We start from the raw sequence: 26602 nt of genomic DNA on the forward strand, positions 1-26602 counted from the left end.
GTTTTTAAGGAAAACTTTTAATTTTAGCCTGATTTAGAAACTCTCTTGCTTCTATGTACCCAAAGGTGAGAGTCAGTAAGGACAGCAAAATGCTTGATCTGATTGTCTCCCATCCTCCCCAGGCGTGGCCTTTTCCTCCGCTCCCTTATAACCAGATCCTGGCTCTTAGAGTCTGTTTTCTTGGTGCCCTCATCCTTCCCTAATGCTGTCCCCTGGCTAACAGCACACACCTCCCAGTTGGTATCTTCTCCTTGCCTTCTCTCCGAGTATGAAGGTGATGATGCCGGTCTTATAACCGAGAGTTTCTGTTGCCTCCAGCTCACCAGCATCTGGGGGCTTGTAGGAGGCATGGGAGGACATGTTTGAGGGGAAGGGGATCTCGGCTGTTGAGGAGGTAGGTCCTGGCCTTTTAACATGGATGAGCGAAATCATAATCACGAGACTTATATGACTTACACTATTGAGTACGAGTTCGACACCAAAGATGATTGTAAATACTGGAAAAAGCAACATGTTCATTAATACAAATGGTTTGGTTGTATAGTGTTAATGATATGTTATCATTAGAGCAAGACTTAATGAGACAGGAGGGAAAGGGACAGGGCACAGACACTCAAGGAGTGACAGCAACCAAAATGGTGGAGGATTCACCTTCTGGTTGGCCTTGAGGATTAAGAGGTTTGACTTCTAATAGACCTTGAGCTTCATTATATGCTCATTGTAATAGTGTGATCAAATAACATGCCCTCAGGCACCAAGACGGCCCCAAGGCTAACCGCAAAAGGCCAAAGAATGGGCGGTGGCCCAGTCCCTGGGAATCCCAGCCTCTTCCCCAGGGCAGTTGGGTTGATCCCACCTGTAGGCATCTCAAACTACTGAGACCATAAAAAGTGACACCACCACGCCTAGAGGCCTTTGTGCTCTCTCTCCCCTTTTGAGACGGCCAGCACTCTGTCTATGGAGTGTGTGCCTACTTTTATTTTAACCTGAGCACCCAATTCCCACACCTCTCTCCTTGCCTTTCTCTTGCCTTACACTCTATGCAGTATGCATCTCTCTAAATAAATCTACCTTTACTCAACAGTGGCTCGCACTTGAAATCTTTCCTGAGCGAAGCCAAGGTCCCACACTTGGCGGGGCACGTCCCAGAGGCTCAACCGAGACCTGGGACTCGGCCTCCTCATTCCCCACATCCATTTCCCTAAATCATTAACTGTTGCCCAGTATATACGGTTAGAGTGTAAAAGTCTGAGATATTTAGGAAAGCAACGTAGACCAAAAATAAAGTGAATTAAAACTTTTCCTTCACTTCACTTATGCTTCATTTTGCCCATGAAATATTAGACTCATCTCTAGATTTATCTAGGAGTAGTTGGCAGTAATATCATATACGTACTGTCATGCATTTTTATTCATTTTAGTGAGATTTTTAAGTCAAGTTTTTCAGAATTTATTGAGCAATTTCTTTTTATCAGGATCTTTCATATTCATTATCTTACTCAATCCTCAGATAAGTTCACGAAGTAGTGTTTTACCTCTATTTTACACTTCAGAAAACTTTTCTGAATCTAAGTTAATTGACAGGCTCAGGGTTAAAAGCTTGCAGTGGTAAGGCAGGGCCTTGGGGTAGGCATTTTGACTTTCAAATTCAGGATTCTTTTCACTGTGGGCTAGAAAGTTTGGAGGACTCAGGCCGTTTTTTGTTTGTTTGTTTGTTTGTTTGTTTATAACAGCAGTAATCGAAGGTAAACTGTGTTTATTGGTTATAATCATATAATTTGTTTTTATCCATGCAGTGACAAACTGACAAGTGATACTCACAGGGTTGGCTGGATGCTCAGAGCTTAGCTGTTAAGCCTTTTCATCTGAGGCAGTTTTCACCAGCCCCGTGTGAACATCTGCCCCAGCCTCTAAATCATTCACTATTCACATTGTCAGAATCTGGCAGGCAGTCATGGTCCTTAAAAATTCAGATTCTGGAGCCAACTATCTGGATTCAGATCCTAGCTTGACCTCTGGTGAGTTCTGTGACCTTTGGCAATTGTTCAACCTCCCTGTGCCTCAGTTCTTTCACCTTTGAAATAGAGATAATAACAGCGTCTATGTTGAGGGTTTGTTTTTAGGATTAAATGTGTTAATATAGATGAAGTACTCAAAACATTGCCTGGAACATAGTAAATGCTATGTACACATTAGACATTATTATTATCATTATCATTAATATTATTATTATCACAATTCCAGAAACCTTAAGGCAATCAATAAATAATTATGAAATCAGTGTTACAGTTTAACAGCACCCATTTATGTGGATATGTGTGTGTGGATATGTATATAGCTGTTTTTTGGTTTTTTTTTTTTTCTTTCACAGTCTAATTTTCCAACCAAGGCTTAAGGGTTCCCATTATCTAGTACTTGAAAAATCTCTTTCTTCAATCATGGTAACTTAACAAAATAAGTGATGCCTTGTTGTTAATTTGCTAGACCTGCCATAGCAAATTACCACAGAGTGAGGGGCTTAAACAACAGAAATTTATTTATTTTCTCACAGTTCTGGAGGCTGGAAATTCCAGATCAGGGTGTCTGTTTCAACTCAACCACCTCCTTTAAAGGTCTTGTCTCCAAACATGGCTACATTCTGAGGGAAGTGGGTTAGGTGCAACACTTTAATTTGTGGGGAACATAATATAGCCCTTAACCTGACTATTCAGGTTATATTGACATGTTTACTGGGCAGCAGTTGTTGTTCCTCACTAGAATTATGTAAATCCCGGTAATTTCACAAGGTTATTGTCCCAGATAGTAGTGACACAGAGCAGAACCCTGTGAGATCCTCCCTGGTCCAGATGCTTTTGGTGTCCCCATTTCTTGTTTGAAATAAATAGGCTTCATTCAGCCTCCCTGGCCTTCCCGGAGTTCCAAAGAGAAGATTCAAACAGTTGCTAATCAGGGAAGGGAGGGAGTGCAGAGACAAGGAAGGTACAGTCAAGAAACAATAGTGCAGCCTTGGGGCAGGGTCCTGGTTCCTCCTCAAGGAATACGCATAACAATATCTTTGAGTTCTTCCGCAGGAACTAAGGCCCCCACCCAGGTGGAGGATGGCAATTTCAGGCTGAGCACAAGATTCCTGGAACACTGCCCTGTTACCTCACCTCCAACCAATCAGAAGAAAGTCACATACCCTGCTGCCCTCACTCCAAATTTTGCCTATAAAAACTTCCCCCCGAAAACCATTGAGGAGTTTGGGCGTTTTGAGCACAAGCCACCTGTTCTCTTTTCTTGGCCCTGCAATAAACCTTTCTCTGCTCCAAACTCTCTGAAACAAATGCTTCAGTTTGTTTGGCTTCCCTGTGTGTTGGGCACACAAACTTTTATTCGGTAATAGTAGGAGACATGCATAGACACTTGTTTGAAAATATGGTAGCTTGTAAAATCCTCTTGGACTTTCAGCTGGATTGCCGAGTTCTATGCAAATGTATGTTAAAAAAAAAAAAAAAAGCCACCCCTGAGATTCCCCTGTGCAACTTACCAGGTGCTGCTATGCATACATACAACACAGAACCCTGTGGGACCCAGAAACTGGATCTGCCAGAAAATGCCATGGTTGATCAGAACATATTCTGTGCATTTACTTCAAAAGTTTTTGATAAACTTGAAAATAAGGTTAAAATTTGAAAATAGCTATAACTTGGCTTTTTCAAGGCAGTCAATAGAAGACCTGAGCATAAAGAAAAGAAGGGAGAATGGAAGGAAGAGCTAAGAACATCCTGGCACCAGAACAAGGAAATGCCAGGTTCACAACCTATGTGTCAATCAGCCCTGGGAGGTATCAGAATGTCTACATGAAGGGACAAGCTCCTGCAATGGGCTTAATCAAATAGCTCGAATCATCCTGTTACTCAGCCTTTGGTCCATGTGACAACATTTGGGGCTTGACGCTTCTTGGTAAAACAGTAGGGCAGGCCACTGGGCAGCAGGCTGCCACTAGTTATTAGTTGCTGATGACTTAAGCTAACAAAAGGAAGTTATTACTGGTTGTTGATAAATTCATTCAAAGGGTAACATACCAGGAGAAAGAGTTCCAGTGCTGGAATTTTTCCCTATGCAGCAGTGGCCTATGTTTAGCTGAGGGGGCAAGATGGAGTCATTAACACTGAGCTTCTCTACATTGATTATGACAGATACAACAGGACTGCAGATCCTGACACCTTCAGGCTTGCAGCTGTACTATTATTTTGACTTACAAATCAAGTCCATCTTCTTGTGACCTCATCTTTTCTCCACTGCATAAAATTCAGAAGCACCCTCTGTAGACCTGCCCCAAGGTGGAGGTAGCTAGGTCACACGTTGCTTGGCCCCTAGCCATGTTTTACCCCTATTGCAGGGATTATCTCACTAGACCATCACTAACACCCGAGGGTGGTGTGACCAGGGCAACGAGAATGGAGTCAGTACAGTTCAACACCCACAATCTTCAGAATTATCTTGTCTGAGTTCCTGTGTGTTCCCCAGAATTCACTGACTTCATACATTCTTGTTCTTTCTCTCCTAAAGTTCATTCCCCTTTTGATCAATAATTCTCAATGTTTCCTCACCTTTTATTTCTTTCTAATGTTTTATCCTCTTATAAAAAGAAATGAACCTCTGAATTTTTTCATACCTCTCTTTTCTGTCTCCCCATTGTAAGAGAATGACCAATTTAATTTATCTGGCTAAAGCATGTTAAAATTATCGATAAGATCATGAAGCAGCTTTGATGTAACTGAAAGAGCTGTGGATTTAGAAGTACAGGATCTGACTTTGCTTCCTACTTCTTCTGCTTACCGACTCTGGGAGTCCAAGTCAGTTTTTTAATCTCTCTGAACCTCTGCATCCTCATGTATAAAATAGGGAAAAGAATACCTCTTTCAGGATTATACTGTCAATTATGGAAGGTACAGTTTATAAAAGGGTTAAACTTAGCACAGGGCCTTCCTTATAGAAAGTACATGATATATTTCAGTTAAACTCAAATATTTTGTACTACTAATTAAAAACATTTTTTTATAGTGGAAATTTTCAAACATATACAAAAGGAGAGGAAGAATTCTAACAAACCCCAACATACCCATTTTTCCACTGCTCAACTTATGTAAACAGTTTGCCAAACTCATTTTACCTTTCTCTCAACACTTTTTGTTCCTGGATCTTTTAAAGCAAATCCTAGACATTATGTTATGTCACATGTAAATACTTTAGTATGCATCTCTAATCTATCACCATAACATTATTATACCTAACAGAATTAAGAGTGATTCCTTAATATCTACAACTGAGTTGATATGAAAATGTTGATTATTTTAAAGGGTCTTTTTTTTTTTTTTAACAATTTGTTGAAATAAGGATTCAAACAAGGCCCATATGTTGCATTTATTATGTCTCTTAAGTTTCTTTGTTTTAAAAGAGTCCCTAACCCTTTGTATGTGGTTTTATTTGTTTTGGGGTTTTTCTGCTTGTTTGTTTTGTTTTGTTTTTTTACTTTATGGCATCGATTTGTTAAAAGCAAACATGTTATTAGTGTCATGGAATGGTTCATTTTCTGGATTCAGCTGTTGTTCTGGATTCATGGTGTAATTTAACTTGCTCCCCTATCTCCTACATTTCCTATAAATTGGTGTTTGAACCTAAGGCTTGGTTACATTCATGACAAATTTTAGAGTGGTGCTAGAGTTAAGGATCTTTTGAGGATGACTAATGATGTATTTTTAACTATTTCAAAGTCAGTCTCAGAAATCTTTCTCTGCCACAAACCCAGGCACATTGTGATCTTGGTGGTAGCTCCATTCAATTGACTACAGAATCCTTTCACTGACAGTGCCATTGGATGCGGCTGTATTATTTCATTTTTGTTTGTTTTCCCTTTGTGTGTGTGTTTTTTAAAGGCTATAATCAGTGTTGTTTTGAAAACTATGATGCCCCTAACTCTAGAGAATCAACTATTTTTTAAGTCACTCACCACTGATTTCATATATGTAGATACTTAGTTAGAATTAGTGTTGAGTCAAGTATATTTAAAACAATGAGTCATTGTCCCAAACAGAATACAATAGGAATTATTCAGAAGACAATAATCATCTTCTCTGTGGTCATGCCTTAAATTAAAGATAACTGAAGTTTTTGATTCTGGATAACTCAGAATCGCAAAATACCTCTTGCCAAATTATCTAGATATTCTTTTGAAATGTTGAGTCAGTTCCCCTCGAGTAGTTTCACAAATAAGTATTTATTCTACCACTACTTTGAAAAGGTCAAGTTTGAGAGATGCTACAGACATACCAAGATAAGACATAGCACCTGCCCTCGAGGACTAAGTTCGGTAGGGAAGATAGTGAATACATGAAAAGCTTTTTAGTAAGGTATGTGACAGAATAGTGGCAAGAACAAAGCACTAGAAGTTTAGCTTAGAATAATTCTTGAAAAGTTTTTGGTGGCATTTGAGATGAACCTTGAAAATTTGGTAGAGCTTTTTTGGTTCTTGAAATATGGGGAAGGGTGGCTTTGGCAGGAATGGATAAATAAAAAGCCACCTAAAATCCCAGGCTTGAAATCACTGGATATAGTTTGCCTCTAGTTAAAGACATGAGATGGGATATGTCCATCCTTCCTCCTTCCCTTCCCTTCCCTTCCTTCTTAATTCAGAAGGTAAGAGAAAACAATTAAAGGAAGATGGCATACAGTGGTATCAAGAAGTCAAAAGTCAAAAGAAACAGTTTTACTAAGAAGGGGAGCAGCATTATTCACAGCAGCCAAAAAGTGGAAACAATTCAAATGTCCATCAACTAATGAATGAATAAACACATTTGGTAAATCCATACAGTGGAATATTATTCAACCATAAAAAGGAATGAAGGACTGTTACATATTACAATATGGATGAACCTTGAAGACATTATGCTAAGAAAAATAAGCCAGTCACAAAGGACTACATATATGATTCTGTTTATATAGAATGTCCAAAATAGACAAATCCCTAGAGAGAGAAAGTGTATTAGTGTTGCCTAGGACTGGGAGAGGGGAAGGTGGGTGAATTGCGGGATGACAACTAATGAGGGTGGGGTTTCTTTGGAGGTAATGAAGTGTTCTAAAATGAATTGTAATGATCAGTGCACAATTCTGTGAGTATATTAAAAGCCATTGGTTCATATACTTTGGATGGATGGATTATAACTCAATCCAGCTGTTTAAGAAAAAAACAATGATGAAGGGAGTAGTCCATAGTATCAGTTTTTACAGGAAGGTCAAGGAGGATGAATACTGAGAAAGGGCTATAGGATTTAATGATTCACTGGTGACCTTTGAAAAGGGAATTTCTTTTCTGCAATTGTGGGAGCAGAAGTGAGTGGGTGGGGAGGAAGTGGAGGCAGAGCAGTCTTTTAAGAAGTTTGGCTATGAAGGATAAGGCCATAGGACATCTTCCAACTTCCCCCTACTCAGTCCCACTTTTATTAAAAAAAACCTTCTCATTAACATCAACTGTTTCTGAGGAAAATCATTCTTTGGGGTTAGGGTTGACTCTCAACCTGAGCTCACTTTCCACTCTGAGTCCCAGAATTTTGCCTGATGTATTGTGTTTTCGCAGTTGAATCATGAAGAAACATCAGAGACACTCTTGAAGGTGAACAAGATGGGAGGACTTGCTCTGCCACATATGAAGATTTATTATAAAGCTACAGTAATTGAGTTAGTGTGATATTTGTTCAGGGATAAAGAAACAAACTTCTGGAACGACTATGAAGCTCAGAAGCAGATCTACGTGAGGACTGACATTGGAGGTGCAGAGCAATGACAAAAAAGAAAGATTTTTTAAACAAATGGGGCCAAAACAACTGCCAAATGAGGAAAAATGGTATCAGACTCCTGCCCCATAACAGACAGAAAAATAAATAGCTAACGATTAAAAATCAAATGCAAAAAGCAAAATTAGTAATCTCTAAGATTATGAAAAGAATATCTTCATGACCTCAGGAGTTGTGAAGGATTTCTCAAATAAGATATAAAAAAAACTGTAAAGGGAAAATTGCTAAATTGAACCCCATTTAAAGCTAAGAATTTTTAATCATTAATTTTGCATTTAAAATTTTGTATTTTTTCTCAAAGAAGGCAACCACATTGTATATCTGCAAGGACCACAAAGCCTGGATCCACAACTAGTCCTTTCAAACAACACCTCCTCTGTTTCCCAAGCAAACTTTATTCCCAAAGATGGTATTCTAGATACAGGCTTTTTCTATTTACTGCTTAATCTTTAGGTTTGTGATAATGTCATTGAACTAGTTCTCTTCCTCAACCCAAGAAGTGTATCATAATCTCTTTGTTACAAAGGCTTCTATTCCTTTTGATTTGTTCATTAATACAATCACCCATCATTTTGTGGAATAAGCCAGATCTCAAACCACAGTTGTAACTGACAGAGCTAACAAAACCACAGCCAACTCGAGATCACTTAAACCTACAAACTGAGATTTCAAGAGGCTAGGCCATCCACCACTACATCTCTTGGTCCTAGTAACTGGCCAAACACAAAAGGGCTTCTCTGGCTCTTCCTAACTAAGCCTGGCAAAAAACTCATATATCAGTGTTCTGTAGCCCAGGTAGAACTGACCCAGCCATCTTTCTAGTTTAAAGTCATGGTTACTAACCTCACCAATAAACCAAGTGAAGGCAAAATTATTCTTCAAACCAATGCCTAAAACACCTGTAATCTGAAGCTCCGCCTATTTTGAGGTAAAATTTCCCTGGGGCTATAAGACATATTTCCCAATAATTTAATTCCTATTCCAGCCAGGCTGAAATGAAACTTAATCTGTTCAGGCCAAAGTTATGCCTACCTGGATCACATTAAGGTCCACCATAAAGGACCACGTACCAAATACAAGTATTAAGGCTGTGTTGGCCCTCTCCAGTTATAAACAGCCACAGAGCTGTAAAAACTTGCCAACAGCTGAATTCCCTCAAACTGGCAAAGGTGAAAAAACTATGTGCCTTCAAACGTGAACGTCTTAAAGTGTCTCATGTGCACACCCCTCAAAGTTTCAACTACCACATGATATTTTAGACTCCATATTGTCAGTCCTTGTTTATTTTTTTAAGATTTCTAGCCAAGCTGGAAACCAGGGATTTTAAGAGGCCAAGTTTAGAACCACTTGAGAAAGAAAACACAGGAGTTTTATAGACAGATATACATTTTTTTAAATTTAGCTTTTTGATGAACTGGGGAACATAGTTTCAATTTGCAGCCACAAAAGTGTCTTAATATGAATGGAATGGCCCCAAACTGTAGGTCTCCCCTTTGCTGGAAGAGTCCATCCAGTGTCCATTCATGAACTCAACACATGAAAATGGACCACAGTGCCCCCTACTCCACATTTAATCTCTGAAAAAGACTCCAGATGGGGACTTACCAAGCAGCTATTTCCCCCAGACTCACCAGTAAGATGTCTCTTCTCACTCAGTAGGAAGTGCATAAGGTGATGGGGAGATGCCAAGATGGTTCTCAAGCAAACAATCTTTCACGGAGACATGAGGGAAAAGTGGAGGTGATGTGCTTTGAAGATGAAGGAAGGGGCCAGGAGCCAAGGACTGTAGGTGGCCTCTAGATGCAGGAAAAGGCAAGAAAACAGACTGTCCTCTGGAGACTCCGGAAGAAGCTATTAAATTAATTAAATAAGGAGGCCATTAGACTGAGGTGGCTCTAATGCCATGGGAGCCAATATCAGCAACCCCAAACCTGAGCCTGTAAACACCTCAAGGTTGTGAAGAGAAACCTAAGGACAACCAATCATAAATAGCCAACTAGGTTTAAAGCTGTAACCAATCAAATAATCTCCTTTCTTTGCTTCTGCTTTGTCTCTATACAGGTTTCTCCCCAGCTCCTGTCATCAGAGTGCTTTGAACCACTTCTGCTTTGACACTGCTTATTTGAATCGATTTTTGTTCAAATAAATTCTTAAAATTTTAATATGCCTCCATTTATCTTTTAACAGAATACAGGTCTGCAGACACCTTGATTCTAGCCCAAGAAGATATATTTTGGACTTCTGACCTAATAACTTTGTGTTGTTGTTTATAGTTGTTTAATTACTGTAACTGATGACTACTACGTTTGTGGTCATTGGTTATAGTAGGTGGGGGAAGTGCGTGCACACATGCCCCAACAGGGCCTGTCCTGGCCAGAGGCAAGCGCTACTTCTCCGGACGCCTGCTGAGTGCCCCAGCTTAGCAACATTCCCTGTAGCAACGAGTCCTGCAGTCCTCCCACCTCTGCTGAAGGCTCCACAGCCGTGTGTACGGAACATCTGCTGCTCCGGCTTTTGCTCAGCTTTTACGAAGGCTACTGACTTCTTGCTACAGGTTACTGCCTACAAACTGGTGAGTATTAGTGAGAATTCTCAGGCCTGGGGGTGGCGGCACACCCCATGTCATGTGTCTACAGACCTGTGTATGGATGAACACCTATATTATACACATAGTATATATACATATTATATATATACATATGCATACCCAGACCTGTGTATGAATGTGCACCTGTATAAAAGATACATTATCCACATATATCAGCAGCACGTCTTCCCTGATATGATGCACTAAAAAGAACACAACATCACTTCTCTGGCATTCTTACCAAAAATGCATAATCTCAGTTTAAGCTGAGAGAATATTAGGCTAACCCAAGTTGAGAGACACTACAAAATAACTAACTACATCTCTTCAAAAGGGCAGACAGGAAAGGGGGTATAGAAAAATGAGCCATTGGAAATAGCATCACAGAGGAAACTAAGGTCTTAGAGGAAAGACAATTTGTAGTTAGAGCCAAGAGAAGAAGCAAATAGAAAAGGAGAGGGAGAAAGGACGCTAATACCAGTCAGTGTTCTAAAGGGAATCTTATACGACATCCAGGTGCTTTGGCCAAGACCATCCCCAGCTGATGGGAAGAAGCAAAGGTAGACTGCATGTATTTCTAACTCACTATAAATAAACAACACATTCCATCTGTACTATAGGTAAAATAATCCCCACTTTAAACTTTTTAAAATTGTGCCTTTTCCTCATCCTTTATGGGCAGGGGGGCAGAAATCTGAAAAATACCTTTTAGGCTTTTAAATATCAGAGGTTGAAATAAAGATAAGTGTTTTTTTAGTTGAATACTTTTACAAATTCTTGCCCATCAGACTTTTTCTTTCTTTATATAAGTCACATGATGGATCATATTTCAGAAGAGCTATTGTTGGATGGTGGAGAAAGGACCAGAATAAAAGACACAGTGTATCTGTGGAGTAAAGAATTGTTTTCTGGGGAAAGATGGAAGAGATAAAAGGAACTGTTCATTCATAAGCTCCTCTAGGCATTTTGAAGAATGTGAAAGAAACGTTTGTCCTTAGAATATTTACTCATCCTCAGCTAGAGGATGAGTCAAAATAATACATAATTATGGTATTGGTCAACAATGAGTCTAAGGCTTCATAAAGGAAAACATCGTAGATGATAAATGGCATGGAAGATAGTCTTTGATAAAAAGGGTGGAAATTACAATGGTGGAGAGGAGTGAGTCAGGAGGTTATTCTTGGCAGTGAACAGTGTGAACAGTGGTAGAGATGAGAATAATAATGCATTCTCAGAGGAATGACTAGAGTGTCCCGGCTGGAGAACATTGGGAATGTTATTAGAGAGATCAATTGGGACCCATTGGCCAATGGCCCTGAATGCTGGGCTCAGAGAGTACATTGATCTGATGGGTAAGAAGAAATACTTATAAATTTATGCAGGAGATAGCACAATGAGAATGATGTTTTAGAAGTAATTGTCTACGTTGTTAAAGAGGCCAGTTAAGACGGCATATTTGTTAGATATTTCTCCGAAGAAGACATACAGGTGGCTGGCCAACAGGCACATGAAAAGATACTCAACATCACTAATTTTTTGAGAAACACAAATCAAAACTACAACGAGGTCTCACCTCACACTGGTCAGAATGGCCATCATCAAAAAGTCTACAAATAATAAATGCTAGAGAGGGTGTGGAGAAAAAGGAACCCTCCTACACTGTTGGTGGGAATGCAAGTTGGTGCAGCCACTATGGAGAATAGTATGGAGGTTCCTTAAAAAACTAAAAATAGAGTTACCATATGATTCAGCAATCCCACTCCTGGGCATATATCTGGAGAAAACCCCAATTTGAAAAGATACACGCACGCCAATGTTCATAGCAGTACTATTTACAATAGCCAACACGTGGAAACAACTTAAATGTCCATCGACAGATGATTGGATAAAGAAATTGTGAGATATATATATACATATATACATATATGCTGGAATTATAAAGTAGAATGGAATATATATATAGAATAGAATACTACTCAGCCATAAAAAGGAATGAAATAATACTACTTTCAGCAACATGGATGGACTTAGAGATTCATACTAAGTGAAGTAAGTCAGACAGAGAAACATAAATACATGACATCACTTATATGTGGTGTCTAATAAAATGACACAAATGAACTTATTTACAAAGCAAAAAGAGACTCATAGACAGAAAACAAACTTATGGTTACCAGGGGGAAGGAGGAGAGAGGGATAAATTGGGAGTTTGGGATTGGCAGATACAAACTACTGTGTACAGAATAGATAAACAACAAGGTCCTACTGTATAGCACAGGGAAATATATTCAATGGGTTGTAGTAACCTGTAATGAAAAAGAATATATATGTGTGTGTGTGTGCGCGTGCGCGCGCGCGCGCATACATATAAAACTGAATCACTATGCTGTATACCAGAAACTAATACAACATTGTAAAATCAACTATACTTCAATTTCTAAAATGTAAAAAAAAAAAAAAAAAAAAAGAATCTGTAAGTCCATAATGATACCATAAAGAGAAAGAGAAAACAGGGGAAACTTGGCTTTACAAAAATTTGTCAACCAATAAATGCAAGAGGAATTAAAAAAAAAATCCAGCATATCTGGGGCATTAACTCCGTGCTGGATTGAATAATAGTCCCTTAAAGATGTGGGTATTCTAATCCCTGGAATCTGTGAATGTTACCTCATATAGCAAAAGGGATTTTGCAAATGTGATTAAGTTAAAAGTCTTGAGAAGCAGAGAGTACCCAGGATTACCTGAATGGGCCCAATGTAATCACAAGTCTTTATAAGAGGGAGGCAGAAGATCAGAGTGACTAGTAGGAGACAGGACAACTGAAGCAAGAGGTTAGAGTGAAGCAAGGAAGGGACCACAAGTTACAGAATGCATGTGGCCGCTAGAAACTAAAAAACGCCAGAACACAGGAGCTTCTAGAAAGAATGCAGCCCTGCTAACACTTTGATTTCAGACTTCTGACTTCCTGAGTTGTTAAGAAAATAAATTTGTGTTGTTTTAAGCCACTAAATTTTTGGTAATTTGTTTCAGTGATAAATGAAAATGGATACAACTCCTTTTGAGAGACTGATAAAAATTATTTTTTTAACATAGAAAAAGGCATGTTTGCACACCAGTATTTTTAAAAAATAATTTCAGGGGATTTACAGACTCATTAAAGTTCATCTACAGACCTTCTCAGGGGTGTTTGTTTCCCAGGTTTAAAGCTCTGGAGTTCACATGTTATTTCAGTACTTCATACACACAATGAAAATGTTTAGGGCTGTCAGTGAGATACGAAAAGATAATGCAGATGTTAAGAGACACTATGGTGGAAGGCTAAATGTGCAGTTTAAGGTCAGGTACACATCAAAGGTGACTCCGAGACTGCAAACCTGGCAGACCTAGAGAAGAGATATGTCAACAAGAAATGGAGATGGTGGGAAGACAAGAAGGTTGTCCGGGAAAAGATAGAGGGTAAAGCCCATGAAATAGAGCCTGCCAGGGCCAGAATCAAAGTTCCCAGTTCATCTCAGGACTCGGGATCTTCAAGGGGAACACTTGCGTTTGCAGAAAACCCAGAAGCCAGACTTGAGCTGGGGAGCAGCCAATGACAGAGTCTTTGTGGACTGTTACCTCAGCCGGTATTGACTAGAGCTGGAAGAGGGAGGTGGAAGCCAGAGGTGGGTGTGAGGACAGTGCCCTTGACCTGTGGGCACCAAGTCCTCTAATCAATATGATGGATTGACTCATACCAAAGGGTCTAGACTAGGACCAATCCTGCCCCTAAAAAGAGGGGAATTTAGGAACCCTAGGTCTAGAATTTATTAACTCTAGGATTAGTAATTCGGTCTTCAGTCAGAGGGTATTCGGACAGAAAGGTTCAGTTAATTGGTTCCTGTTAGGAGTAAGGAATCCTGCACGGGCACCAAAATAATAACAGTGATGGCAACAACAGGAGGAAAACTAATAAAGCAAATGCAGGACAGCTAGTGCCAAAGGGTACAAGCAGGGCTGTCCCAAGAAATTCCCGGCATCTGGTTCGAACTGATTACGGACAGTAGGTCCATGTCCTTATTTTGGGAATCTATAAGAAGATGCCCCTACAATATTCAGACAACTTAAGGAAAGGGCAAAGCTGAATTTTCTGAGGGAGTCAATAAAGCACTGTGGAGAAAAGCATGGGTACTGGAACCGAGAAGCCCTCGGTTCAAATCAGAGCTCTCTCATTGCTGTCCATTCCAGGGAAATGTCCTCATACCAGGAAGCCCAGTTCCACATCTTTAGAACTGCAAAGAATACATTCCTTTAGAAGCATGTTGCCAGTGTTACATGTGGTAATATTCGTACCCGCACTGCCTGACACGTTAAAAAGTGCTGGGTAAGTGGTGGCTGTTGTCACTGGGATCAGGCAGCTGCTAAGTTGTGTAAGCTGAAGAAGATATATATGCAAGTATGACTATGCTATTTAATCTAATCTGTTCCTGCATCAAATTAAGAAGGTGTTACTCTGAAACCATAACCCACTCATTTGCATTGTGTAACATCTGAGGTCATTGTGCTCTCAGAAAAGAAAGTTGATGCTTGGAATCGAGAAAAAGTACAGACCAAGAGCAGTGACAAGTATTGTGTGCCTACCATGTGCCATATGGATGGTGTTGTATAAAATAATTCACCTATACCTCAGAACAGTGGTCTGAAGTATGAGCTATTATAATGCCCTTTCTGCAAGTGAGGAAACTGAGGTGCAAAGCAGTTAATAACTTGCCCAAGGCTCCACAGCTATTAAGTGGTGAAGAAAAAATAGAAACCCAAGCTCTCTGACTCCAGGGCCTGCGAGTTCAACCCACACTGAACTCTCTCTCAAGAGAACGAATGGTCTCCAGCACTACTGATGGAGTCATGATTGATGGACACAATGGTCTCGTTCCTCCCAGGGACAGATCTCTGTAGTAGAAATAGGTACATCATCAATCAGGTTACCTTCTGAATCCCCTCCAAGACAAAGTGATGGGGATGGGGTTGTGAGGCTTTTGGTTGGAGAAGGATTCCAGCTGCTGGACTAGATGTGGGAATGAGCATGGTCAGTGCCAAGACTTAGTTGAAGGACAGAAGCCAGAAGCGAAAATCAGGCTGAGAATCAGGGACCATCTAAGGAAACACCGGTCCCAAAGCAGATGGACTGAAAGGTCAAAACTGAAAAGGTTGAGGACAAAGGAGTATGGAAAGGAGCCAACAAGATGAGGATCAGTAGAATCTGGAGCCCAGAGAGAGGATCCTTGAGTGTGAAATGAGAAGCAAATCCTTCCTTGGGCACCAGCCTAGGGGTGGAAGGAGCAGTTGTGGAGGCAGCCACTTCCTTCTGTTCTGATCCATGTTTTCCAAGCTTTCAAGATTTGGCTTCTGTGAAGATTTTATTACTGAAGAGGTGTGTGTTTATCAGCCAAGAGGAGTAGGACAGTTATTTTTCACATTGTAAATTAACAAACAGGCTTCTCATTTATTAGTGAGCATCTAGTGAATTCAATAACTTGAGTCAGCCTTCCAGGGCTGAGTCACATCTGAGTGACACAATGAAATTAAGTTTTAGATGTGTAAAGCTGAAGACAACATCCTGGGTCTCAATTGATTCCATTCAAACGACAATCTCCTTTCATAAGACAGTTAGTCAGCCTCTCTCTTTGACATCCTTTTAGCAGCAAAAAGTTCTGAAATTTCCATACACTAAGAGTTCACTGAGTTCAACCATTCATACATTTACCAAATTTACCAACTATCTGTGTGGTTTCCTAATTGGACTGAGATCATCATGAAGGCCTAGGCTGCTTTTCATTCATCTTCACATGCCTGGGACCTAGCACAGTCTACTCAAAAGCACTTGCATACTCAGAAAGCGTTTGTTGAACTGAATCGATGTGGATAAGAACAACATATTATACTAGAGACAATACGGGCAACATGCTCAGTAAGTTTTCAGATGGTAGATTAAACACTTTCAAGATATCACTTTACCTTTTCCCATGTGCCAAATTTAATACGTATTCTAAAATTACAGATTAAATTCTCATTTGATACATGTAATTGACTGCCATTTTGTTTCAAATCAATTTTAAAGTTTACCCTCATGTCCTTTAGTAGCACACCAAATTTCATCAGTCAAACCCTTTGATATCATAGAAAAAAACCAAAAACTAAAGTGACCTTGCTTCATTTGGTCAACACACATTCACTTATCAAATTCTCTCTGAGCAAATATTTGAATAAACAGATGTTCTTTATCTTTGTACCCAGAAGGTCAATGAACTGAAATCATAGAGGACATGACAGTCTTGGAATTAAAAATCCTCCCAGCAAGCACACATTAGCCATAACTACATTCAATTCAGATCAAAGGGAGTTGACTTCAAATTCTTTCTCTTCTGCTTACATGATCATTAATTGATTGGTTACCCTTATCAATTCAGTTGTTAAAGCACCTCAGCTATTTGGAGATTTGATCAATTTTTTTAGAGATTAATCTGCAAAAGATCTATATGAGTAGCCACTGTCATAGTCTCCAAATTCTTTGTATTAAACCAGAAGATGTTTAGAGGTGTTTTGAGAGCATACTTCCATTGAAAAATATGGCATTTCAAAACACACTGTGAACTCACCACTAAGGACAAAACTTTTGTTCCCATTGGTATATTCTGCAGTGAATTTCTAGACAATGGTCTATTTGAAACTATATGATTTTGTTTTAAAATTTCTGGATTCCCTGTGATGTATTTTTCACCAGTTAGCAAGTTAAATTTTTAAAAATTGTAATAATAATAGAACTCTTGGTGCATTCAGGAGGTGAAGGAAATGTACCTTGCATGTGTGCATGTTTCTCACAGGAGTCTCCTAGAAGTCTATAGAGAGTCCCAGGGTGTTCTTTAGGTTAGGATGCCATGCCTTCTCTAAGGAAAAGGTAAGGATCACCCTTGACTTAATCCCTTTACTGAGAAGTGGATCAGTGACCACTGTTGACTCTCCTCATTGTGTAGTTAGGAGAAGACGGCTACCTTGGAAAGAGTTTTAAAAACAGATTTTTTGGGTGTCCTCTGTGCTCAGTGGAGCAATTGGAATTGTAACTTGTAGAGTAACTTCCAGAAGGAAAGCCTTCTGATCTAGCACTTTTATAGACATGCCTGGCACTATAACCAACCAAGAGAACAAGAGGTAATTCCCAGATTCTTGGGATTGTATGAAAGGCACGCTGGACTGCTGTACAGAACTCGTAGGTCTTTGGGGTTCTTCCCTGGAAGAGCTCAAAAAGCAGGCAGTCAACTCCTATTCCAACTGCTGAGAGGTTTGGGAGGGCCCTCAATGTCCTTCTCGGGATGATGTGTCCAGTATCTTCCTGGTAGGGGAATGCATGAGCTTTCAGGGGAATGGACATCCTTGGGGGACTTGTGACCCCTCATCCTGATCCCCAACCAGATGGACAATTTAGGCTCTTGAAATATTAAATTTGCAGTTAAATACTAGCTGCCCCATACACAGTTGCTGTTGCTAATGTACTATCAGCAGGGCACAGGCTTTTGTTTTTTTGCAGTTCTGGAGACAGGTTTGTACAAGATCACCCCTGGCTGGTATGATCAGCTCTGTGTAATTTGGAGGTGCAATGGCTGAGGCTGCGGAGTTTGTCCAGGGACCAAGCCCTCCACTCAGCCTTCCTCACAGAGAGCTGAAACTCCACCAAAGGAATCTTTTCCCAGTTGTAGTGTATTCACTCTACGAAGTAGCATACTCATAAAGAAATCAGGAAAGGCTGAATAAAAATCTATCCATGAGGCAAAGTCTCCTTTTATTTGTGACAAAATGGGATTTCTCCACTGTATCTGAGCTATGGTAGGTGGTACACAGGGTCCAGAGTCCAAAGGTTCAGATTTGAATCCTCACCCTCCCACTAACTGCAGGGTTTTGGACAGGTCGCTGCTTTGTCTTGGGCTTCAGCTTTCTCAAATGAAAGTGAGGGATCCTAATGTTCATTGACAGATGAATGGATAAAGATGTGGTATGTATATATACACACATATATATATTATATATATATAGTATTACTTAGCCATACTCAGAATGAAATAATGCCATTTGCAGCAACATGGATGGACCCAGAGATTATAATACAAAGCTGAGTAAGTCAGACAGAGAAAGACAACTATCATATGATCACTTGTATGCGGAAGCTAAAAAAATGATACAAATAAACTTATTTACAAAACAGAAAAAAGACTCAGACACAGAAAACAAACTAATGGTTACTAAAGAGAAAAGGGGGAGGGAGGGGTAATTGGGAGTTTGGGATTAACAGATACACATTATTATGTATAAAATAGATAAAAAAAAAACAAGGACCTACTATATAGCACAGGAAACTATATTAAATATCTTGCAATAGCCTATAGTGGAAAGGAAAAAATATATATGTGCATGTACATATGTATAAAACGGAATCACTTTGCTGTACACCTGAAACATTATAAATCAACTATACTTCAATAAAAAAAAGAACATACATATTGAAATTAAACATGAAAGAAAGGAAAAATAAAATCAATGTTCTCTTCACTCCCTAACTCAACATGTTTATTCAAAGATTATGTGCCATGGGCACACCAACTACTGGGTATCTAACAGTCAGCGTAGTTTCTAATCCTCTAAACATTCACTGTGTAGTACAAGAGACAAGGAAGAAACAAGAAATTGCAATTTATATCTGCCCCTTTTACTTTACGTAATTGTTTTGAGGTAAAAATAGATAATTTATGCAAATGCTTCATAAGCTGTGAAAAGCTATAAAAAAAAAAACCCCCAGCTTTCTGCCCATACTGATTGTCCATATTTACTTTCATATTCACTCCAAAAATTGTAATTCTATGATGATAATTTTATTGTGAGATGATTTGTGTGCTTGATAAAGATTTATAGATTTCCTTAATTCATGAAAATGAGGTACATTAAAAGAAGGTGATATTTCCAAGGCAGAATATTTGACAGGACCACTTTGAAGTGGCTCTGTACGCGCTCTCTTATTCTTTCCGAAAGCCTTATCCATTCACCTCTCCTTAACTGCCAAGACACACCATTCCTTCCCTCACTCCTGAAGCCCCTTGATCAGGGTCATATATGGGTCGAGTCTCAGGACACAGAGGGAGGGATAGGATGGAGGGTCTGTCGTGCATGTTACTGGTAAATTTTGACTAATCTGAACATTTGAAAGTTTGTTTCTTGGATCATGTGAAAAATGTCCTTATAACCATGGTAACTGAGTGACAATGGCTACATCAGAATGTCACGTAAAGGAGGGTATTTCTGAAGAAGAAGAGCCAGTGGGAAATTTGAATTTCATAGCACATACTATAAGCTAGACACACTCCAGTACATTAACATTAGAATTAATTTTGAAAACTGTTTCCAAGTTTGATTTTAGTTTGAGATTTTCAGAGCATCTCATACCATGAAAAAATTTTGAGAAAGCTTCTTTATGACAAATGTTTACTGTGCTAAGCACTTTAAGCCATACCAAGAAATACAAGGCATAGTTCTTATTTTTGAAGAGTTCATCATCTATTTGGAGTGGAAAAAAAAAAACATGTATGCCTACATATAGAGCACACGCAGACAGGAAGAGATAAGAAGCTGTACGTAATTGATGGTTAAGTAAGTCACACCATGAATAGGATGGGTATTCAACTGAGAGATTTCACTGTTCAATGGAATTGAGAGGCAAGTAATCATAAATGAGTTACAAAGTGGGCATGGCCTTTGGAATATGATGTAAGTAGGGTTTGGATGGGAATAGAGGTGGAGGAAGGGCGTTTGAGGTGAACAGATACAGCACAAGGGAGAAATGAGCAAGGCATCTTGTGGAACCTATATGGGTCCTTCCAGAAGAAATGGAGTATTTTCTTCTGGGGGGACATTGACACACATTTTTGGGCAGGTCTGGAAGAGCCAGGTTTGTGGAAGGCCTTGAATATCAGTCTAGGGATTGAATGTCACCCTGTAGAGAATGAGGAATCACTGAGTTTTAGGACAACTAAATCATGCTTTAAATAGATTTCTCTCTCAAAGATACATAGGGCGAGTCAGTGAGCAGAGGCAGGCAAGGAGCTCAGTTTTTCTGTTAATTTTCAACATTGTTTTACTTTGTCTCCTAATAAAACAAGTGCAATAAAAATTTATGACACAATGAACACCTGTGACCCCACCTCCCAGTTTATGACGAGCAACAGGACCATTACCTTCCTGTCCCCTGCCTGGTCTCTCAAATCCCTTCCTTCTCCCACCCCCCCGGGACATAACTTCTATCCTGAGCTTTATGTTTGCCATCCCTTTGCATTTCTTCATAGATTTACGACCTACACTTGGTCCCTAAAAATATGTTGAACAATTCTGTAGGTTTTTTCCTTAATGTAAAATGAATCATTCTTCACAAATTATTCTGCCACATGCATTTTTGGGTCAACATGATATTTCTCAGATTAACTTATGTCATTTTCTTGTAACTGTATTTCATTAATTTCAACTGCTTTATGATAGCCCATTGTAAAAATTTACTCAGTCCATTTATCCATTTAACTACTGATTAGCATCTGGGTTGTTTCGTTATTTCACTATTAGAAATAGTGCTGCTAGGAGTCTTCCTGTACATTTCTCCAGGTACACTTATGCAGTCGTTTTCCCAGGGTGTATTTCTAGGTGTGCAATTGCTCCGTCATTGGGTACTCACACGTTCAAATGTATTAGATAATATCAAACTGGGTGTGGTTTCATAATGGGTTGTATCACACTGCCAGCAGGAATACACTGGTGCTGCAGTGGTTCTAAATCCTGGCCTACCCCGGATACTGTAAATATTTTTTGTTTTTGCCAATCTGGTATGAATTGTTATCTCATTGGGGTTTTAATTTGCATTTGTTCAATTACTAACAAAGCAGAGCATATGTGAGGTCCACAGGGCAGGCAGTCAGGAAGGCAAGACAGATGAAAAGTGAGGGAGTTCAAGAAGAAGCTGGAAACTACAGGAGTCTACCAGGACAGACTGACACCTGCTAAAACCTATCAGCTCTGGTTGCCCCTGACCTCAATGGTTTGGACGTCCTGGGACACTTCATTGTGGTTTGAAGCTCGGACACTTCATTGTGGAGTTGAATGCACACACACACACACACACCCCTAGTGCAGGAGTCGGTGAAGCCAAAGGAGGATCCAGGGAAAGGTGGAGTGAGTGCAATCTGGCAGCTGCCTCCCACCAACAAGGTGAGCCAACAGACAAGCTACAACATGTTTGAGCTACAAAATGACTACTCCTTTAATTCTGTCCTCCATGTCCTGTGCAAGAATTTCTCTGGAGGCTCCACCCTAAGCAGAAATATGCAGAAAGGGAATTCTGGGAGATGTGTTCAGCTTAGCCATGTTGACACAGTGCAAAGACACTCCACAGACAATACAGCATAATATAAACATAAGTTAAGCAAAACCTTCCAATAATACAAGAATTTCATAAAATCATTATCATAACAGAAGATTTGAACATACTTTTCTCAGAGTTTGATAGGTTAAGTGTGTTAGACAGAATCCTAAGTTGGTCCCCAAGTTTTCCACCCCCACGCGTATACCCTCTCTATAACCCACACCCCTTGAGCATGGGCCAGGCTTGTGAATATGACAGGCTATCACTCCTGTGATTATATTACGTGGTTGAAAGTATTTTGCAACTATAATTAGATCCCTAATCAGCTGATTCTGAGCTAAGTAAAAGGGAGGTTATCCTTGGTGTGTTTGATTTAATTAACCCTTAAAATGGACTGGACCCTTCCCAAACTGAGAAATTTAGAAGTTTGAGAGGGCCTCTGGAGAGGATCATATGGCAAGGACCCTAAGGCAACCTCTAAGGGCTGAGAGTAGTTCCCAAATAAAGGCTTGCAACACAATGCAAGCATTCTTTCAAACAAAAGGAAAAGAATTCTGTCAACAACCTTAGGTGCCTAGAAGTGGCTCTTTCCCAACATCCTGATTTCATTTAGCCTTGTGAGATTTGAGCAGAGGAACCATCTATGTCGTCTTGGCCCATGGAATATGTGAGAGAATAAATTTGTGTTGTATTAAGATGCTAGGTTTGTAGTAATTTGTAATGCAACAACAGAAAACTAATATAATTAAATAAATGAAGTAACACTCTTAAATAAGCATTTATTTTGATTATATGAATATATGTTTGTGCAATGCAAAGAAAACTTTTTTCAAAAGTTTGCATAATATTAAAAACTCTGATTAAGTATTAGGCCACAAAGACATTTACAATACATCCTACAAATTTGAAATCTTATAGAACACATTCTCTGAATATTCTACAATAAATAAAGCTAAATACCAATAATGAAACTTCCTTGGATACTACGTTAAGAAAATCACACTGAAACATATGTATTTGATCTAAGGGAAATCAAACAGAAATGACAGATTTTCTAAGAATTAACAATAATTAAATCCAATATACCAAAATACGTTGATCCAAATAAAGCATTTCTCAGAGAAAATTTACATCCTTAATTACTTCTTCCAGGAATAATTTAAATTAATTAATTAATCAGTAAACCCAAGAATAAAAGAAAGAACAAAAAGATAAACTAAGTTCGGGGAACTATATTAGGAAAAATAAGACACTAGTTGATTTTCAATGAAACAAAATTGTAAATGACAAAACCAAGGCTTGGTTCTTCAAAAATAACAATGAAAGAGATTTACCTCTGGTAACAGACCAAGGAGAAAAGAGAGGAAAATATAAATAAATAATGTTTGAAGTGAAAAGAGATGCTTTAAAACTGTATGCTACATCAGTATTGCCAATTTAAAAAATCTACAATAAATAAAAGAACTTCTAGAAAAGCATAACTGACCAAAATTTACTTAAGATATATAAGCAACAATAACTACAGTAGATATTAAAACCTTCTCAAAGATCCACTAACCAAAGGAGAGCTTGGCTTATATTTCTATATAAATGGAACCCATCAGTTTTTAAGAAACACAATCTTGGTTTTTTAAACTGTTCCATAAGATAGAGAAATATGGAAAACTTTCCAGTTTTTTTGTTCATGAATAGTATTAGTCCGATATCAAGGTCTGGCAAATAAAACACAAATCAGCTACCTATAATTTTACTTGTGAGTATCCAAGCCAAAAAAAATCAAAACCTAAATATTGGAAAATTCAGTCTAGCAGTATATGTATATGTGTATCATGACCAAATAGTTGTCTTTTCAAGAACACAAGACTAGTTCAACCGCAGAACATTTAAAATATAATATAATTAACTAATGACATAAAAAGTAACAGAAGAATTTTTTGAAATGCAATATCGTCATTAAATATTCAAAAGACATCTGATGAACTCCAACACACAGTCCTGTTTTTAAAATAACATTGCTTAAATTTTTAGAAAAGTCTTAGCCTGATAAACAGGAAACTTAATGAGTGGCTCACTAAAGGCATTGTCTTTAAACTCAGGAAAAATACAAGGATGCTGGTTTTCATTATTATAATTAAGTATTTTTGTAATGATTTCTGCCTATATAATAAATCAAGAAAATGAAATAAACAGAAGTGTTAAAAAGAGAGTAAATGATGATTATTTATAGTTCATATTATATGCTATCTAAAAAAATTTAAGATAACCAAACAATTTAGGGCTCTTTAATAGTAAAATTAACATAAATCTCAAACTGGCTTTAAAGATATTAAACATGACTGGTTTACATAACTGCAAGATGGTTCAGTGATGTGATCAAGGACTCAGGTATATTCTGCCTTCATATCCTCATCTCTGTGTCAGCTTAATTAGAAGACTAGTTCTTCCCAAGGTTACAAGATGGGTGTTTATAACAGTTGAGGCTATAAGCTTCCTTGTTCATGTCCGGGTATGACAGAGAACTTGGTTCTTACAGCTTTCAGAGAATTGTGGAATTCCTTTCCAAAGCCCCAAAAGTTTCTTCTCAAATTTCACTAACCCAAATTAAACCACATTATTATTCCTGAACCAGGCATGGTTTCAAGGTTGGAAAAATGATTCTGATAGGCTTAGGCTAATTTGTTTTACCCTTAAACTTCAAACCTGTGTTTACCCTTAATCAGTGTCTCACCCAAAGCTCACAGCTGCATAGAAAAGAAGATAGATACCCAAATGAAAATCTGGTCCTGTTAGAAAGAAAGTTTAATCGATGCCAAATAGGCAACTAACAATGTTCACTGCAATGTCAACTAGAAATGTATTTGAAACTATAAGAAAGTTCATTAGGTTGGACAGATAGAAGATACACATGCAGAAATTGCTTGTAATGGTCAGTAGAAAATAGAATAAAAAAGGAGATCTCATCCCAACTCCAAAAATAAAGGCAACTAGGTATCAACTGCCTATAAACTTAAGAATTCGCAAGACCCAGTGAAGGAAACAATGTAACTTTACTTGAGAACATTAAAAAGACTTGAATTAATGAAGAGATGGGAATTCTATTTTCGAAGGGAAAATTCAATATTACAACTTTATCCACAAAGTTAATGCTTTTTCATTAATTATAGTTGGGAGGATATGAAACTTTAAAAATGATTGAAAAATTCCCCTAGCTAATAAAAATATTTGAGAATAAGAATGAGGATGTAGCCAATCTTTTTAATTTTAGTAATTCTACTAGGTGTACAGTGGTAGCTCACTGTGGTTTTTTTTTTTTTTAACATTTTTTATTGATTTATAATCATTTTACAATGTTGTGTCAAATTCCAGTGTTCAGCACAATTTTTCAGTCATACATGGACATATACACACTCATTGTCACATTTTTTTCTCTGAGCTACCATAACATTTTGTGTATATTTCCCTGTGCTATACAGTATAATCTTGTTTATCTATTCTACAATTTTGAAATCCCAGCCTATCCCTTCCCACCCTCCTCCCCCCTGGCAACCACAAGTCTGTATTCTCTGTCTATGAGTCTATTTCTGTCCTGTATTTACTCTTTGTTTTTGTTTGTTTGTTTTTTAGATTCCACATATGAGTGATCTCATATGGTATTTTTCTTTCTCTTTCTGGCTTACTTCGCTTAGAATGACAACACCCAGCATTGTGTAGGATGTGGAGAAGACTAAACATACATACTCTCAGTAGAAATGTAAAATGGAACAATCTCTTAGGTATGTAGTTTGTCTGTTTCTAAGAAGTTAAATACACTCATACCATATGAATCAGCCAGTTCACTCCTTGGTATTTACCCGAGAGAAATAAAAGCATTTGCCCTTAAAAAGACTTCTACACAACTGTTTACACAGCTTTATTTATAACAACCAAAACTAGAAATAACCCAAATGTTCATCAACAGGTGAATGGATAATCAAAATGCTGTATAGAAATACTACTCGTCAATGAAAAGGAATAAATTACTGATAGATAAAACAAAAAAACCCCAAAAAACAAACAAAAAAAAAGAATGAGGATCTAGCTACTCAACCAGGACATCAAAAAGTATAGCAGGACTAGAGTAATAACTAAAATCATAACTTTACTTCTGGGAATGTTTTATACAAGAGAGATGAAATTTCAAACCAAATAATGTTGAAAAACTTGTCAAAATATTTGGTGAATAAATTAGAGTGCTCCCTTACAGTATACATCATAATATATTCTTAAAAAGTTAAAAATTTAAGTGTAAAGAGTAAAATCACAAAAATACTGAAATATATGTGTGTGTGTGTATATATATATATATATATATATATATATATATATGACAAAGTTTAATATTTTTGTAACTTGGAGATAGAGCAGGTCTTCTTTTAGTAGGAATACCAAATTTGGTAACCATACAGAAAAATGTTTATAGACCCGAGTATATAGATTTTTCTGAACTTCTGTATGGCAGTCACACAACATCATTGTAAGTTAAAGATACATGATCAGCTCGAAAATGATTTGCCACAGACAACAGATAAAAGATTTAAATTCTTATGCTGTAAGGAGTGACGAAAAACTAATAAATAAAAAACAAAACTGATGAAAAATGGGTAGAGGACATAAGTTAAAAATGTATAAGAGAATAAATACAAATAGCTCACACATGAAAGATGCTCAACCCCACCATCAGTCAAAGAAATGCATACAAAAACAATATTACCTTTTAAC

The sequence above is a fragment of the Camelus bactrianus genome, chromosome 6 (genome assembly GCF_048773025.1).
Source record: "Camelus bactrianus isolate YW-2024 breed Bactrian camel chromosome 6, ASM4877302v1, whole genome shotgun sequence".
In the NCBI taxonomy this organism is placed as follows: Eukaryota; Metazoa; Chordata; class Mammalia; order Artiodactyla; family Camelidae; genus Camelus; species Camelus bactrianus.